Source organism: Anomalospiza imberbis, chromosome 4 (assembly GCF_031753505.1).
Source record: "Anomalospiza imberbis isolate Cuckoo-Finch-1a 21T00152 chromosome 4, ASM3175350v1, whole genome shotgun sequence".
Classification (NCBI taxonomy): domain Eukaryota; kingdom Metazoa; phylum Chordata; class Aves; order Passeriformes; family Viduidae; genus Anomalospiza; species Anomalospiza imberbis.
The window spans coordinates 6,887,250-6,899,450 of record NC_089684.1 but is presented as its reverse complement, the minus strand read 5'-3'; the positions used below and the strand labels follow the sequence as shown (position 1 = coordinate 6,899,450).

The 12,201-nt window shown below is 35.3% G+C and overlaps 1 protein-coding gene across 4 annotated transcripts in view; it reads left to right on the top strand.

Annotated features, from left to right (window-relative positions):
• TENM3 (teneurin transmembrane protein 3) overlaps positions 1-12,201 on the top strand; it is a 469,046-nt gene that overhangs the window by 90,547 nt on the left and 366,298 nt on the right. For 2 of the 4 annotated variants that reach the window (XM_068187008.1, XM_068187009.1), the window contains one exon: positions 6,488-6,561. The exons of the other annotated variants lie outside the window; for them this stretch is intronic. The gene's annotated coding sequence lies outside the window, so the exon portion shown is untranslated. The remainder of the gene's footprint in view (positions 1-6,487; positions 6,562-12,201) is intronic. 4 annotated transcript variants of the gene reach the window in all.

The following is a 12,201-nucleotide window of genomic DNA, read 5'->3' as shown; positions in this document are numbered from 1 at the left end:
AAAATCATCACGCTGGCAATAGACTGCATATTTCAAATATCACTGAAACAGTGATACAGTGTTGCAAAAGAGTGGAAAACTGCCTTCAAGAAGTAGACTTTTGAAATTCAAAGTTGGTTAGCTATGTTAAATGTTCTTTTGAAACAATTATCTGTCTCTTGTTTTGCATGGGCTGAGTTTATGGATAGTACTGATCTCAGATTAAAAGCTGAATCTAATGGATGACTCAGCCAAAAAATAGCTGGATTTTTCTCTCTGCTGCACAAGTCTGGGCTTTATTTTACTTTTAAGTTAAAATATTTTTTCAGTTGTAGTGAAAGTACACGTTGGCTATCAAGCCCTTACAGTTGAAAAGATTTGAACAGCTAGTAGGAGGAAAGTACTTGATATCCCCTGTTTCAGCCTTTGGTCCTTTAGAATCACAGCCATGCATGACAACAGAGCTCAGCTCTTAAACAAGGTTTGTGCAGGAGCAGGTGAGAGGATGCAAGAAGGGACCAGAAAAAGTATCAAGTGAGTGAAGAAATACGGGGTCGTTGGTTTGGAAAAGAGAGTGTTGAGTGATATGAGAATAGTGCTTAGCTTCACCTTTTTACTGTTTACCTTTGCTAGGCAAGATTTTAAAGAGCATTTTGAAGAGACTAAAATTCTTTGTGACATGTTATTTAGTGTCTGGGTGTGTTGCTTTGTTTTTGTTTATTTTGTAGGGAGACTCAGGGTGAAATTGTTTCTATGCATGCTGGTATATTTTTCTGGGGGTCAAAGAGGTGCCTTTGTTATATTCCTTCAAAGTTGTTTTGGAACAAACTGACTTATTTTTATTATCTATAGAACGCCTAACTATACAAATAATACCATTATTCATAGTATTTTTTATGCTATTTAAAAAACCCTCTTCTAGCATCTCAGGATTTTCTGTCAGAGCTTAATTTTGGTGTATTTAGCAGTGCTATACATTAAGACATTTCTGTTTTCTATATACAGAATTTCACAGTGCTAATAATCACATGTGGATATAGGTAACTAAGGCAGGTTTGCAGCTTAGACTGTGGAATATCTGGCTATAAGAGCTTTTTATCAGTTTCCAGTTCTTAAACTCTTCTGTTCACTACTCTTTTTATTTTAGTTTTTGTTCTTATTGTAAAGCTGTGTATCTGAATTTATTAACATCTCAACGGTGCTTTTGTACCGAAGATTAGCCAATTGCCTGGAATAAAGCAGACTGCTGTGTGCACTTTATTTTTTTGTTATCCTTTATGTATTCTGTAAAAACCTACTTTCATTTCTTTCATGAAAGTGAATACTAAAAGGTTTAAAAATGAAACCAAAGCACATGCCACAATGATTTGTTTAATTCGTGACATTGTTTAAATGGTTACTTGAGCCAAGTAGTTGCTTGAGCCACACAGTACGTTCATATTAACGTATGTGCATATGTATATATGTATGCAGTCATTTTCAGCTGTTAATTGAAGGTAATAAGGTTTAAATTGATGATACAGCACAATCCACAAGCACTTGAGTTTTTGACCAAAAAGTGTTTTCCATCCTTGCAGTGATCTACTGTAGAGGCCATATCATGAATCTGACCAAAGCTACTGAGTCACGCAGGTGGTTCTGACTTTCTGATCATAAGGTTGGACTTTCAGTGAAGTTGCAGATAGCAAAAATACTTTCATTTTTACTGAGACAACAAAGACCTCTTAGCCATTGCTGTGTAGTTAATGTTTTCCGAGTGGTCTCCCAAAGACAAAGTACTTCTTGGTTACAAATGCATTATTGCTCTTCCCCATGGTCTGACAGCTCTGTGCCCTTCAAAAGGAGGAGAGCAATGAAATATGTCGCATGCTGTAAGTGTCCAGTTGTCTTCTCTGACCAAGTAAGTGAAAAAATTATGTGGAAGATCTTAAAGCAAAATCCTTCCCTTTCAGAAAATTTTCTGCTTCCGTTTACCGAATTGATCTGTGAGTGAAACGTGCGCTGTGCGTACAATTTACGGTGCAAGATCAAATTGTCCAGAAGAAGATACTATTTGCCTGTGGCAAGTGCACAAAAATATTCAGTATGGCTTATCTTTTAAAAACAGCAGTGTTTTCAGTATGTACTGCTGCAAGAAACCAGGATATTTCATCAGGAGTTAAGAATCTGTCTGAGCTGTAAACCCTAAGATGTAAACCCTCGCCTAACATGTTGCTACTAGGTAGTTAGTTAATGTGAGGTAGTCATGTTTCTTTGGTAAGTAGATGACTTAGAAATAAAATGTGTCAATTAATTTGGGATACTCTAGAAAAACTCTGAGTATGAAATTCCAAATATGTAGCTATCAAAAAGAACGAACAGAATGAACTAGCTGTTCAAAAACATTCTAAGATGCTTTAAAAGAAAAAATTGCCAATAAGAAAAAAATCAAGAATAGAATATTTATGATGTAAATGAACATTATTTCCAGTTCTGATTTGTTTTCGTTGTGACAGAAATATACCCCAAGATGTACTGGGCAGCTTCTTTACTCAGTACTTTCACTGAACTAGAAACAGGTGTTAGGCCTTTCAGGTAGAGATGGGTGATGTTAGATTTATATAAAACTAATTCTGTTTAAGTCTTATGTATTTTGAAAAGCAGACTACACAATTTCAAGATGTTGTATTTCTTACATCTAGCACATTCTTGGTTTTGAGGTGCATAGAAAGGAATGTTAAATATTAACTCATTCAGTGTTTACCAGTTATTTGGGTAAAATTAAGCATGTTTCACCTGAAATATTTATTCATATTAAAAAGGAAACAATTAATTAGAATTTAAAGATATTACATTTTCTCTGTAGAATACAGTAAAAGTATTGTAATTATGGACTTTGATTCTTTTCATGCCTGCCACTGGGTTTATGGAAATAACCTTTCATCCTGGTTTTTCCATTAATGAGAAAGGAATGGTCCCAGTCCTGATCAAGTGCTCTGATGCTTGTGGAAGATAAATCTTTTGTGTGTGTGTGTTCAGTGTTATCCCTACGATATCGAGAATTCCTTCAGGAGAATATATTTGCAATGACAATTTAAAAAAAAATTTGGTCACATGGTTTTTATTTTGCTCCTTTGAATACAAATTTAAGGCTAAAATGGAGCTTAATCATGTCCACTTAATATCTGCCCTCTGTTGAATGCCCTCTGTTGAATAATAGTGTGATGTATGTAGCACAATTCCATAAATTGACTAGGAATTAGTTGTTTGCTGTTTTGAATGTAGTTTGTGTAGCTTTATATTTAACACCTCAGTCCTTGCAATCAGAAATATGTCTTTCATTTGCCTCTTATTGATGCTTTATTTTAGTAAGTGGAAATACAAATAAATTTTGTGTTTGATCACAGTCAGTATTAACCTTCTAAAACAACACACTAAGCTGAAACCAACTTCCAATAAGTATGTGTATGTTAGATAACTACTTTGATTTCTCCTTTTTGATGCATTGTTAGAACAGGTATATTGGGGGAAAAGAAATATTCACGGACACGCCCCAGAGATGAAAAGTAAGTATTTATAGGAAAAAATAGATTACAAATTACAAATAATAGTGTAAGAGACTAAAGGTGTTGATAGGGGATGGAAAAACTACAGCCATGCTTAAACAATTATTTTTACCTGTAAAGGAAAAGTTTTTAATTAGAAACAAAACACTCAGAAAAACAAACTGAAAAAATCCCACACCTACCTCTCCCCCAATGAAAAACCCAGCAAAAAACCACAACACCCAAGCAAATGAAAAAACTCCAAACCCTGAGCTTCGCATGCTCCCACATGGCCTCCCAGAAATCTGTTACTGAAAACAGAGATCAGGAGAACTAAGAAATATCCTTGTTTCTGTTGCTGAGCTGGAACATAGAGTAACCAGTATCCAAGCTGAGGAGTGGGTTTTGGAATTCTTATGTAGAAAAATCTAGTAGTTGATATCGCGGTAATTGGTTTGGGCTACTGCTCTTGTATGCATCAAGTCTTTAACCTGTATAAAGCTGTGTGATAAGGAACTGTAGCTCTGAGCTGGAGATGTGAGTAGATCAACTGTGTGGTTTTATCTTTCTGGCAGTAAATTATACAGTAGGACTAATAGATAAGACCCAAGGTTTGGGTGTTTTCTGGTGGAGGAAAAGTAAACAGTGATAAGTTGCGAATCAGAAAATATGATAACCACTCAAAAAAATAATTTTCAGGCTCCTGACAGAACTACTTTATCTGAAGGGTTCTTGGGATGTGAAGATCACTCTGGGTTGCAAGCAAATGTTTTTGCTCATTAAGTAACTGTCTTCAGATTTTAGAAAACAGTAAAATAAGGACAGTCTGTTTGATTCCTTAAAATGCTCATAAGCTGTAAAATGGGAACAGAAATGGGGAAAATTAATATCTTTGTTAGCTAAAATGTTTTATAATATAATTGAATTTTGCTAAATATCCTAGCGCGTTGTATTTTGTGTCAAGAGTGGAAATTGACTCCTTAGGACAGCTACCAACATAGGACCTCTTGGCTGGTTTAACTGTATAGTTAGGAGAAAAATAATTAAAGAAAATCTGGCATGTGTATATGTGGTTTCTACAGCACAGAAACTACCTGAACATTCTAAGATTGCTTTTTTCCCCTGCTAGTTTGTCTTAATTTGCTTTCTTCTTTTTCATATATGGAATTGACAAAACCAGAATGTGCCATTGGGGTCAAAAAATGCTCTAAAAGTTTAGTTAGGCCTTTATGAAGTATGGTACTTGTCTTATATAAATGATGTCAATTCAGATGAGGATTGCACTAGTTAATGCTATGTGAGCTGCATGACATTTAACAAACAGAATACTCAGAATACTTTGTTAATGCATCATTAGCAAAAAAAATATTTTTTTCATCCTTCATAACTAAATGTGCATAAACAAGCCATGTTTGTTTTTCTGGACCATAGGTTTGCCTTTTCAGTCTTGCTAAATTACAAATACTATTGATTAGCTGCACCAGTACCATATGTAGTATGATAAATGGCTTGGGCACCAGCATTCAAAAATCTCTCAAATGGGCTACACGAAATTAATGTCTTAACAGCAGTATGTTCTTATGGATTTCTGTGCACAGAGTATCCCACACTGGTACTTGCAGCAATTATTTAATCTACAGCAGTGTCAGGTGTGCTTCTGAAGGGGTTTGCAGCTGAATGTGCCCTACTACTTGTCAATCTGCACAGCATAAACATGGAAAAATCAACTGCCAGTGCAGAATGGGAGAAAGTAATGTCTTGCCTGCTGTGATGCTCATGAATCAAGAGATATTTTATGTTAATGATTCCTGTACTGGAGATGAGTATAGTAAGCCTAGACTTTTGTTTTGAAAGGTTGCTGGAATAGAAGTTACTGGAATACTGAGTTGTTTCCTTCTTCATGAACAGATGTGGACTGACAGGTTTAATTTTGTGGAAAGAAAAATTTGTCATGTTAGTGCTAAATTTAAGGTATTGTCTCATAGATGTATGTTTCTTTTGCTCTGCCTTTGTAGTCTAGATTAACAGTGGAAATATATTGATAGAAAATCTACTTGTGAATAAAGATTTGCAGCAGGATTGCATGCTACATAGAGATTCATACAGGAGGGAAGAAAAAAGAAATTTTTCACAGGGGTACCTAAAATATGGAAGCATTCTCTGGAGTGGAATTTAATGACACCCTAACATTTATAATTAGACAAAGTAAATTATTTCTTTTCTAATAATTAAAAATTAAATGAGAAATAATTGTTACATCACACACAAAAAAAAAAAAAAGTATATCTCAGGTGTCCTGGAGCCCGTTACGTCTCTGGGTGTTAGTGTCAAAAAATCAAAAAATTCCAAAATTTCTCATTTCTGCTATGTGCCAGTCACTTACTAATCTTCCATGGATCATGAAGGCTGCCACATTCTTCAGGCTACTTGCTCTGGCAGGAGTCCAGTGTGCCTCAATGCAGAGGTTGTATGACTAGGAAAATAATTGGTTAAAAATTATTCTGTGATTGTATATGAATAATCATTTCATTTTGGAGGGACCTCCAGAGATTTCCTCATTCATCTAGATCAGCTCCGAGCAGGCCTGGTTAGGTTGGGTTTCTCCACGCTGTGTCCAGGCTGAGTCTTGAATCCCAGCAGGAAGGAGACCCTGCGACCTCTGTGAGCATCCTGTGCAGGTGTTTGCCCATCCCTGTGGTAAATACTTACTGGTTTTGGATGAACTAGCAAGTAGGAACAGACTGCTTCATCTTTCTGTTGTTGTCCACTGGATCATTTTCCTCTCTTCCTGAACCTGAGCATAAACCAAAGAAGCTGCTTTCATCCTGCAGCTATTGCTGGACTGCTTTCTTCTCCTCGTAGAGAACACTTCTTACATTGAAATACTTCAAAAAAATATGTAGTCTGATTGTAAATTTGTATTAGTGAGAAAGACACACTTCTGGTTGATTCTGCTTCAATAATTGGCTTTCCATTTTCCATAGGAGTCTATTGCAAGGTGAAAGAAAGTCTGTGAGACATTGGCAACAATCAGGCAACTATTTCTTTAACTTTAGAGGTAAGCGGTCATTAAGTGTGTTGTTTGGTATTGTAATGGAAGGGAAGTGAAATGAAACTGGAAAAATAAGAATAGTGTTCAAGAAACCTGACATTACCATGTATAAAACAGTTTGCCTGTTTCTATGGATGTCTATAATCAGAAATATTTGTGCTTATCTTTTACCAGTATTATATATCTGTTACCCTTCATCCATTGGAGTGCAGAACTTCCTACTTCCCCCCACCTCTAGTGGGCAAATATTTTAAATAGGTGTTTCTTCTCTGTCTCATTGGCAGCAGAAAAGGTACTTTAACTATTTGTTCAGTTATATAACCACAATGATAGTGGATTTTATAGGAGTGTATATCTGGGAATCTAATTTTTGGTTGAGGCGAGGTCAATCACATTTTTTGCAAGGACAGTATTTCCCTGAAGTTTTCCACTGTGAAAAAACTTTATTGACTGAAGATGGGTTTTGCCTGTTTTCAAAATACTGGAGTGCCAGCCCCTGTACCTCAGTTTTAAAAACTGGGCACTCATCAGTTATAGAAGGGTGGTAGTAACTCTCCCCTTATTGGGGAAGGTAGGGGCTTACCAGGAGAATTAAGTATTGATTTTATTTTTAAACATCTTAATTACTTAATTTTGTGTTATTCTAGAAATTAAGGAATATACTGATATATGCATTTTAGTGAGATTTCTTTTCATAGAAGAAACTGCATAATATGTTACTGCACTGTGGAATGTTATCATTTACTAGGCCAAGGATATACCAAAAGGTTAATCGTCTGCTCTCTTTTTCTGAGGCAGCTTTTTCTAGGAATAGCTGGATTTAAGCTTTTCATTCCAATTTCTGTCAACTAGATTTCTACAGTGAACAGCCCAAAGGAGCATAAACAGGAGCGCCTGTTGTGGAATGTACTTCCTTTTTATTTTAAAGTGTCGATTAACCCTTCTTAAAACTTTCTTTTGATGTGACTGGACAAAGAGACACTCATATATCCCTTTGGGATTTGCCTGCAGTGAACTTTCTTCAAAACTCATGACCTTGGCTGTCCAAGTGACAAGGCTCCCAAGTTGTTGAAGTAGATTTAAATGAGAAGAAAGCAGGATGCCAAACATGCGTTGCTGTAGATGTAGTGAAGCGGTACTTTGTACCAGCTGAAGCACAAGGGAGCACATCAACCACACAGGTTGTTGCTGACAGGATGGAAACCAAATCCACCAGCATGCAGTGAGATACGTACAGCAATGTTCTCATATCTGAACATTCAAGCATTTAATACATAAAAATGAATACACATTTTGCTTTTCTTTGTCTGGGGTTAGGAATATCAACAAAGTCTTTCTTGGTAACAAGGACATTCTTTGTAATGTAGATATATGTATACCTTTGCCTTTACAGTCATAACAACTTCTTGTCAAATGAACCAAAAAGTCCCAAGTGAGACTTTCCCATCATGATAGAACAAGAACTCAATAACTTGTTATTCAAAACCCTGTGATAGAATACATTTCTGTCTTCAGAAATTGGGTTCTTTGCTCATTTCCATGGGAAAAATGCACTCCAGTGATTGTTTCAATGTATGCACTGGGTTATAAAGGGAGTTTCAGAGATACTGTACTTATCAGCTGCACATGAACAGTTTGTGGTTTGAAGAGGGAACCTGGGATGGAGAAATCCAACCTTCTGTATCCAATTTTACCCAGTGGAATATGGCATTAAACAATCCTATTGTGTTTAAAATTTCATTTTGTCTGTTGGAACACTAGACCATATGGTTTATTTGGAGAAACTTATGGATGGTTTGTTCATCTTTGTTTCCTGATTTTCTACTTTATATATCAGATAATGTGAGAAAATGTATTGTGAATATCAAAGGTAACCCTTGAAGTTCAGCATGGTGTTAAACTATACCTTACGTCTTATTTATTTTATTGGAATACAATACTTTCGTCTTTTTTATTTAGGTTGCACATTTGAACTAAAGTCATATCAAGCTGATGTATAAAAATACGGTAATTGTGCGATATTTCATTAGAAAAGTGTATGGATCTTGTGTTTCACAAGAGCTAGTTGAACAATTGAACAACCTCAGGAAAGATATTTTGTGAACCAGACTTGAGCTGTATTTTCTGACATCAGCCAGTCTTTTTGAAATTTTTGGAAAATCCTGATGGTGATATTTTGGTTTTTTTTTTTTTGTTTTTTGTTTGTTTTTTTTTTTTCCTTTTTTTCTTTTCATTGTAGCCAACAGTTACTTACTTGTCTTATTTTATACATTTGTTTTATACAATAGTTTACAAATGGAAAATTTTCTTAACATATGCATTTAGGATATAGTATAGCTAACCTGTAGAAGTGCTTAAGTTATGCAAATATATATGCTGTGTAAGACACACTAGAAGGCTGTGTATCTCTAGTTATTTTTATAACTTTTAGCATTGTGGTGTATTGCAATTTATTTAGATCCATGTTTTGAGCATGTTGCATTGTTTCTTGCTTCTGAGAGTTAGTGGAACAACCTTACAAAGAAATGCCCTTTGATGATAAGACTTTGAAATAGGAGTGAATGAGCAGAAGAGGAGTATGCCAGACTATAATAATGTTTGTAACATTAATTAAACTGTTTGTTAAGTAATATATTCAGACAGACGAGTCTTTCCCAGCTTCTACATTGCCCATTATGTGTTCTAGTAAATTAAAACTAGGAAACCTTTGTTAGAGTTATAGTGCTCAAACTGACATCTAATTCCCGCAGACAATAGGTACAAGCCTGCAAGCCTCTCTAATTCTTTCCAGTCTTTACATTTATTGATTCTTTTGTAAGCGTGTTTCATCCAATCTATTACAAACAGCACTGGTTAGAAGTGTGAAGTTTGCCACATCTGACCTAAGGCACATTAAAACCAGCAGCTATCTGCCATACAGTTGGGCATCCCAGGTTTACTTCCAATCACTAGAAAATTTGAACCCTTAATGGCTGGTTTGTTTCCTGCTTTGTGCAGAGGGACTGACATGTTCATTCTTTGATCTGTCTGGTTTGGAACTGAATTTAGTTCAGCTTTCATTTGTATTCTAGGTTCTAAATGTTTTATTACTTGAGCTGGCTTATATAAGTAGTTTATTTTTATTCAGGACTTCATTTTCCCTAGTCCTGAATAATGTTTTGCTTATACAGATGTACGTTTCTTACTGCAAAGTATGGATTTAATCCCTTTTTTTCTTAACTTGTCAGGTTTTTTCCATATCTTATTATTACAAAGTTACCAAATAATTCATGCATAATCTCTGAATGGATACAGTAAATTTTAGTAAAATGGAACAGTAAATTTTAGTGAAATAAGTGCAATACATTTTTATCATTTTCTTCATGCTATACTGTAAAACATATGTAATTAATAATTGATAGTAAACAAACACATCTTATTTTTCCTACCATATTCATCACCAGTTTCAAAGCTTTGAAGTTCAGTAAATAATTCATGATAGTTGTTAGTGTAAGGAAATCTAACTATACTCCTGATCCTGCTTGCTTTTTGTCCTTGTTCTCAAGCATAACTTTGATTGGTAGCCAAACTGAATGATAAAGAATGTATGAATAACTGATGGGATTCATTAAACAGATGAAAATTAAATCAGCTATTTTTAATTTATAAAAAATTAGAAATACATAATGATAATTTTATGTATCCTAATTTTTTTTAATCTAGTATGCATCACATAAGCCAATGAAGAAGTGAATATTTTTAATACAAAGTAGAACATGTTTTCAGCCTGCTTTTGTTCTCAACACTTCAATCAGGTTGTCTTTTAGCCTTGTTAAATATCTTGCTAAGATCTGCTTATTTGCTGAGAATGTAACAAAAGGTGTGAGAGTACAAAAATGAAGAAATACATGGTTTTGGCCTTTACTGAAATGTTCCATAAAATGTTTTAATTGCTTTGTTTTCCCTTGCTTGCATTGAAAACACAAAGATTTTGGAGAGATTTTTAAGCATTGAAGATATTTTTTCCCCAGGTCATTCAAGCTCAAAAGGTTAGCTTTTATTTGTGTCCTTATAAAATTCTTACATAATCCAGTAATATATTGTGAGTCTTCAAATATATTCCGGTTTATCTAAAACTTGAAATAAAGCAGAAAAAAAAAAATACATGACTTGAGGCAGAGAGGTAAAAATTCTGTGTAATTCTGTAACTTCCAGGTACCAGTTTATGGCATCTCCAGTTTAACCCTCCAAAACAGAGTGAGATCAGGCATAGCAAAGTAGTTTGACTCCATCCTCATTTGGCTGCAAAAAGCAATGCAGTGTAAAACCTCTCATGGAGTTTTGCCAGACTGAGTGGGGAACCGTGGTAGTTTGATGTACCTAAGAACATTTTTTTCTTTTTTTTTTCTTTTTTTTTTTTTTGTTTTAAACATAGTGTGCATATAAATGGAGCTGCATGACAGTACTTGTGCTCCAGGCGACGGGACTGCGTAGGAATCTCCGGCCATTCTGTGTCTGGGCAGGCTGCAGCCTGCAGTGCCTGTCTTGCTGTGTAGCTGTGCATATGTGGAGACACGGGTGGTCTGGGGAGCACGGGGTGTACATGGGCTCTGTTTTGTACAGCTGTAATTACGATGAGGCATCACAGTGAAGCTTTAAAGAATATTTTCAAGGCAGGGCTGAATATATAAGACACTAACAGGAGGAGGCTGTTATTCCATGGTCTAGGGTCTTCTGCGTCTGAGGTTTAGGCTGGTTTGTGAGGCTTTCCACTTAAAGGTGATTTATAGGTATCATGAGCCAGATGTTGTGAAAATGACCAAGAATAGCAAGAACCTGTTATTGGCTTTCAGAAATTTATTGTCTCTCAAGGTTTTCTGTACACCACTGTTATTTCCCTTGAAATCAGTGTGGGACTTGCCTTTTGTTGGCAAAACCACATTAAGCTATTATTGTCATTAATTCACTAATTTTTCTGGTGTGGAAGATGACAGAAGAGGAATGTTTTGGAAAGTTTCTGACTTTGACCAATATGGTGATAATTTCACTTGGCAAAGGCACATTACTACTTTCTCCCTACTGAGTAATAAAAACCTTCTCCAGAAAATGAATTTGTTAGATTATTTCAGGGACCAAAAAAAAAAAAAAGGCCACCATCTTTTATAATTAAAAGAGTTAGCCTAAATATAGATGTTACCATTGACTGCTTAGTGTTGTTTGACAGTGGCAAATTGTTTCCTTTAGAGGTCTGTAAATTATGCGATGAGCAAGTATTCAATCTTCACTTGGTAGTTTTAGCTGCTTCTTGAAAAGTACTTTGGTTTAGTTTTGTTCTAAAAGTTCTTCTTTTTCTTTCCTCCCATGGTTTCTTTCATGCTTATTTTGTCTATTTTTAACTGCTGCACTGCAAAACCAGTGATAATGATAAGGTTAATGATGAACACCCATATTCTTTTGGAAGCTTTAAAATTGTTAAAGTATTATCAGCAAAAAACATTACAGGGAACGTGTGACTACAGTGTGATCTCATGCATGTTAATCTTCCACTACAAAGAGAACCTGTATCTCTGGCTTCATAGATCACCTTGAAGGGCTGGGGCTTGCTTTTTGTAAGGAACATGGTTTGCAACAATACATCACCTTCGTTTCCTTGCTCCTAGAGAGAAT